Raw genomic sequence first — 6,654 nt, 5'->3', positions numbered from 1 at the left:
GGCGACGTCACCGCCCCGGCAGCCTCTCCCGCCCGCCCGGGCGCCGCACGCGCTGCGGAGCTTTATCCCCGGAGGTGCCGGGTTACTCCTGGCGGGGCGGTCGGTCTCCCGGCTGCGCGTTTCTCAGCCTCTTAGCAATTAGCGTCCGCGCGCCACGTGGGTAAAGAGCATCTCCGAGGCCAGCTCTGCGCGTGGCTGGAAACCTCTTTAAAGCAGCCTCTTTTAGCCAGCCTAGTCTGTGCACGACTGGAATGCAACGGGGGGCACTGATAGGTTTGGTTTAGGATTGTCCGTATGTTTGTTTTTGTCTTGTTTTGATAGGGATCCTGTGGCATTTAAAGAAACAGTCGGGACGTGACACTTGCAAGGTACCGCTTTGACTTGCACACTCATGCCGGTCGTGGATGTGCTGACTCAGCATGTTTGCAGCCACAGAGAACACTTCGTGTGTCAACCTCTTTAACGGGTGTTAAGAGCAGAGAGAACTGGAGGTGGACAGGCCTAACAGGCAACATAAGTGTCACCGCATCTGAAGTCATAAATATTAGGGAACAAACGCAACCCGGCTAGGTTCGCTGGACACTGCAGCTCCGAGATTAAAGAAAGCTCCAGGGCAGCCCCGGGGCGCAGCGGTTTAGCGCCGCCTTCAGCCGGGGGGTGTGATCCTGGAGACCCAGGATCGAGTCCCGCGTCGGGGCTCCCTGCATGGAGCCTGCTCCTCCCTCTGCCTGTGTCTGTACCTCTGTGTGTGTGTGTGCCTCTCATGAATAAATAAATCAAATCTTAAGAAAAAAAATAAAGCTCTGACAATGCTCCTATGCAGGGAGAACCCGTGTTGGAACGCTGTAGCGGTGAAGCATTCCCAAGCAAGGATTCCAGGTGGTCTTTTGGTGGTTCAGGTCAAGGGATTAGAACAGGAGATGGACTAAGAACCACAAATCCATCGATTTGTAATTTGCAGCACTGAATAGAGTCAGGTATGGTGCATATCTGGTCTCCCAGTTATGTATTTCATAAATGATCTTGTGCAGGATTTTTTGTTTTCATGAGAATGCTACACAGCCCTGCACCCAGTTCTGATAGAAGATTGATGGGCTTAAAAAAAAAAAAAGATTGATGGGCTTAACAAATAACTTCATTCACATTCAGCCACATTCATTTAACAAATACCTTTGGGAGCCTGCTCTGTACCAGTCAACCACCAGACAGGGAATAAAGGTAATCAAGAAAGAGACAGACAAGATACAGTGGCTAAGAGCACAAGTTTTGAAGTAGATCAGATCTGCCCTCAAACCCTAATGGCACCACCCATAAGATTTGTGATCTTGGGCAAGTCATCTAACCTCTCTTGAGCTCCTTCTTATATAAAAAGTAAGGGATGCCTGAGTGGCTCAGCAGTTGAGCATCTGCCTTTGGCTCAGGATGTGATCCTGGGATCCGGGCATCAAGTCCCACATCGGACTCCCTGCATTGAGCCTGCTTCTCCCTTTGCCTGTGTCTCTGCTTCTCTCTCTCTGTCTCTCATGAATAAATAAAATCTTTTTTTAAAAAAGTGAAGATTATGTTAATAAATGGACCTAGAATATCTAAATTCAACCTGTTTTTACTTAAAAAAAATTAGTAGAGAATGTACAAGACACCTGACAAATATCCAAATGGACACCAGTGAGTGCTATAGGGAAAACCAGGAGGGCACCTACCAGCTTCGGTTGACAGGGAAAGCTTCCTCAAGGAGCCTTCTAAATCAAGACCCTGAAGAAAAGTATGATTCAGCCAATGTGAGGATAAAAGTCAAGAAGGCAAGCCAAAGAGGCCAGGTATTTGTGTAGGGCCTATTTGAAGAGGAAGATTGAATTGGATATAATGACCCACTTACTCTCAAGCTTCTTATTCTTTTGTCTCACTACTTTTCTATGCCTCTGATCCATTCTTTTTTTCCTAAGAACCGGTTTCTTCATGATTATCACTCCCCAAAATTTCAAGTGACCTATGGCCTAAGATTGTTTTGCTGCTGAACTTGGGAAAATAGATCATATAGAGCCATTGCCCACTACTGGTTTGCAGGCTTAGTCTCTGTTTTGTTAGTTCAGAATCTCGTGAAAAATTTCAATCACCTGAGTTTGGATTATGGGTGGTTTTCACCTGTCTTAGGTCCTCTACCCCCCCAACCAGTCAACAGGTGGGGCCAGGTACAACAGGTATCTACTAGGGTCCACCCCCTTCTGCAAAGTGGGATAGAGGATTCTTTAAATAAAGAAGGGAGTATGTATAGAAGACCATGATGGGGTTATCTAGTGTCTCGTCACTCAAAGTGTGGGTCCTGGACCAACAAATTGGCATCACCTGGACTCATTATAACCGCAGAGCTTCAATCTTCATCCCAGATCTACTGAGTCATAACCTGAATTTTAATAAGATTCCCAGGAGAGTCACATGCCTATTGAAGTTTGAAAACCACTTCTTTCGTCCACTTTTATGTTTACAAATTGTTTACATCTATTGGCCTCAGGCCATATAGATGAGCTTTCCAATACTGGTAGCTTTTCATTTCTTGATTTTCATTGTACTTAAGCCACTCATTCTAATACAACTGGAGGTTTACTAAGCCTTATCCTCCAATCCTTCCACTTTACTCATTCCATATCAGTTGCTCGGCCACTTCAGTATCTCTGATCCTTTGGTTTCTTGAATTTCTCCCAGTGGATCTATTCCCCTGTTTTCACTTTCTCTCCTTTCAGGTTGTGTGTGCTATCAGTAAAATTGCTCTTTCAACAATGTCTTCAGTTCCCTTGTCCCATTTATTTTACCGTACCTGTGCAGAAAGTCCCCTGAGATAGCCATCGTTCTGTCATCTCAGCACCCGTGGCCAGGTGTCTAGAGCAGCTGGGGGGGGGGGGAGGAATCATGAATGCCCCTATTAGAATAACTTTAAATTCAAGGCAGCCAACCTCAACTGCGCCCCTAAAACCACCTGGAAATCCTGTCTTACCTGGGCAACTCTCTCTTGCATTGTCTTTGTTCCCCCGCCCTTGACAGATAAGTCAGCCACTCATGTCACAGGAAAGAAACCAAAGCCATCATTGGAGGTCCCCTCAACTCCAGCAAACCAACGCATGTACTATAACCACCCTCTTCATTTCTCCTTCTCTCCAATTAGAATGAAAGAGACACCATCCATCTTTCATGTTTTACTTCCCATGTATCCCACAATCATGGGGGCCCCTCTATTATGATCAATTTTTTTCTATGAAAAGCATTTAAACATGCCCAGCTTCAACCATATTAAAACAAACAAGCCAGAGTCCATGTTTACCTCTGGCTACCATGCTCTCCTCATACTCTCTGTGGAACTCTGTGGTCACCCATGTAACCATCCTTCTCTTTCCCTACTTCTTTGAAAGCAGAACCTACCTCCCAATATATAGGACAGAAATGCCAGATGTTCACTTGCTGAAAATCCCTTGTAGGTTTCCTCCCTAATAAAAGGAGAAGCATAAAAGGAGACCTATCCCTTTGATGTTGTCATGTGAGGATATCATATTTGAAGATGCATCTGCCATCTCATGACCATAAATGGTGGCCACGAGTATCCCAGAGAAGCCAACTAGAGTCTAAATCTATGAACTGCCCTCCTCTGGGCTTCTTGTTATCTGGTGTGTGTGTATGTAGAGTGAGAGGGTCTCTATTGTAGAAGTCACTTTTATTTAGGTATCCCTATGCTTACAGCTGAACACACACCGATACATTTTTAAAGCCAAAATTTCAGTAAAAAAAAAAGGTCCATATAGATTGTTTCCACTTCCTTACCTCCCACATTTGCCTCAATCACTGAAATCTGCCTTACCCATACTGCTCCCCCATGTTCTCCCATGAACGTTCCCATGAGGACTTGGTGCTGATTCCACGGGTTTTCAGGCCTTCTCCTACATGGCCACTTGACAGCCCTTAGCATTGAAAAATCCTGGCAATAACCTGTATTATAGCTCTTCTGCTCTTTTTCTACACAGCTCTTAAATACTATCCCCCGGGCTCTGTTCTTCTTTTTCCCTTCTCACTACATGCTTTGCAAGAGCCAGCTTAATTACAGCCATGGCCTCACTTTATGTCTGTATGCTAATGACTCCGAGACTCACATATGTAGATGACCATAATTCGGCAGAAGACATAAAACTTATGAAGCCGTTTTTGAAGTTAAATAACTCATTCATTTCATTTATGATTTACTTGTGTTTCTCCTCTTCTGTTGTCTCTACAATAAAGCTATCACAGAGAGCAGTATCTGGACATTAAAATACGTGGAGTGTTGCATAACCTGATGCCTGGGGTCGTACCCCAGGCCAGTTACATCAAATCTCTAATATGAAGCAGTAATATTTCTTAAAGCTCCCATGTGATTCTGGTGTACAGCCAGAGAACCACTGGTAGATAAGTAGCATAGACTTTGAAGTCCACACACCTTGGTTTGAATCCTGACTTATTACCCTCTCCCTAGATGCATGAATCTGAGCGAGTTACTTAACCACTCTGAGCCCGTTTTTACTTTGTAAGTAAGATGAAATGAGCAAAACAATACTTCCCCTGTAAGGTTTTGTGGGAATTAAAGAACATATTTTAAACAATGGACACATAGTTAACACTCTGGAAATTATGCATAGTATGCATCTACTAAAATGAACATAATGACAACTATAGCAAAATGAAAAAAATGCACCTGATTTAATGTTAAAGGGAAAAAAATATAAAGTAGAATATAGTATACTTGCTTAACATATCTATGCATGTGAACTAAGACTGGGAGGAAACATGAAAACTGTAAAAACATGAAGAACATGAAATCTGGCTGGCTCTGTTGGTGTAGCACGTGACTCTTGATCTCAGGGTCATGAGTCTGAGCTTCACTTTGGGGTGGAGATTACTTTAAGAAATGAATAAAATCTTAAAGAAAAAAGAAAAATATAAAAACAGAGTTGTTATTTTTAAATCTTCCTCTCTTTTTGGTTCCATACTTTTGCCAGAACATAGGAAAACTGGCAATAATGCATTTGTGCTTCCATACAGTTATTCTTTCTCTTTAGTATATGCTCTTAGTATATGCTTACTAGCATCACATGATCCTTCAATAGCCAAGGTCAACAGTCCTTGGGTCAGGAAAGGGTGAGGACGGAAGCTGTGTTCACAGTCCAGGCGGTGAGAACAGTCTTGAAAGAAAAATTCATATTCCAACACCTGTTCAGTGAGGTGGCTTGCAAAAGGAAGGAAGCAGGTATGCACACACAAACTTTGCTGGGAAGAGGAATATACTAAGTAGCTTCAGCTAGGTAGGATCACAGAACCAAATTTCGAAGAAGTGTGCTTCTCCTTGATCCCAGAGATCAAAAATGAGAAGAGTGCATACCAGGTAATTTGTATCTGAATCTTATTAAACTGAGATGTCTCTCTCTTTTTTTATATAAGTTATTTATTTATTTATTTATTTATTTATTTATTTATTTGTTTATTTGTTTATTTGTTTGTTTGAGAACACAGGCAGGGGAGGAGCAGAAGTAGAGGGACAACCAGACTCTGCTGAGCATGGAGTCCACCGCAAGGCTCAATCCCACAACACTGAGATCCTGACCTGAGCTGAAATCATGAGTCAGATGGTTAACTGACTGAGCTACCCAGGCACCCTTAATTGGTAGATGTCTCTTAAATACTAGGGGTGGGGAGAAGCACACATCTTCAGAATTCTCATGACTGCCACTTTTACATCCTCACTCAGTGGACACAAGAAGAAAGATAAATGGGAAAAAAGAAGTCAGTTGACAAAAAGCTGCAGTACCAATAACGAGCAACCAGAAACAGTAAGGAAGCAAGCGTCTTCCTACATCACCGGACCAGATGGTAAGAACTGCTGGGGGCCTTTGCAGGTGCAAATAGTTTGAATAGTCATGTCATTGGAAGATCGATTCACAAATATAATGAATTTAGGCATTGCAACAGATTGTACATATCCTTCTGCAAGTGCCTCCAAGAGGAAGTAGGACCTGTGAACTTGCTGACAAAATTTTTAGAATCGAAGTATGCAATTTCTACATGTGCCCTGCAAATCAAGCAGGTATTGTGAAAGAGCCAGCTTGGTAATTGGGAGCCTGTCTAGTTTGAGTTTAGGAAAGTCAGCTTGGGCACCAGTTTCCTTATCTGTAAATGAAAAGGTCATATTCTCCCCTGCCAGATCTAAAATGCTACTAAACTCTGAGAATAGAGGACCTATTTTTAAAAATCAAAGTTTTGCAATACTTTGAGATTTACCAAAAAGTTACACAGATAGTACAGAGTTCCAGTATACACTTCATCTGGTTTTCCCCATTGTTAACATTTTATGCAACTATGGTACATTTATTTATTCAAACCTAAGAAAATTAGCATTGGTATAATACTATTACCTACAGACACTTTATTTGGAGTTCTCTAAATAAGACTGATGTATAATACAGAACTGTGACTATAAGCAAATCTCAGAGGCTCAGTTTTATAAGTGCTAAAAAACGTTAAGGAAAATAAATTCCCCCTTAAGGCTGTTGTCTGAGAATTTAAATGAGATATCCTGGGGGAAATTGATTCTTATACTCTGAAGTGTTATTTGCTGGAATGAGACACAACTTATAAAAAGTA

This window comes from Canis aureus, chromosome 18 (genome assembly GCF_053574225.1).
Source record: "Canis aureus isolate CA01 chromosome 18, VMU_Caureus_v.1.0, whole genome shotgun sequence".
Classification (NCBI taxonomy): Eukaryota; Metazoa; Chordata; class Mammalia; order Carnivora; family Canidae; genus Canis; species Canis aureus.
The sequence above is the reverse complement of the archived record's forward strand: the minus strand, read 5'-3'. Positions refer to the sequence as shown.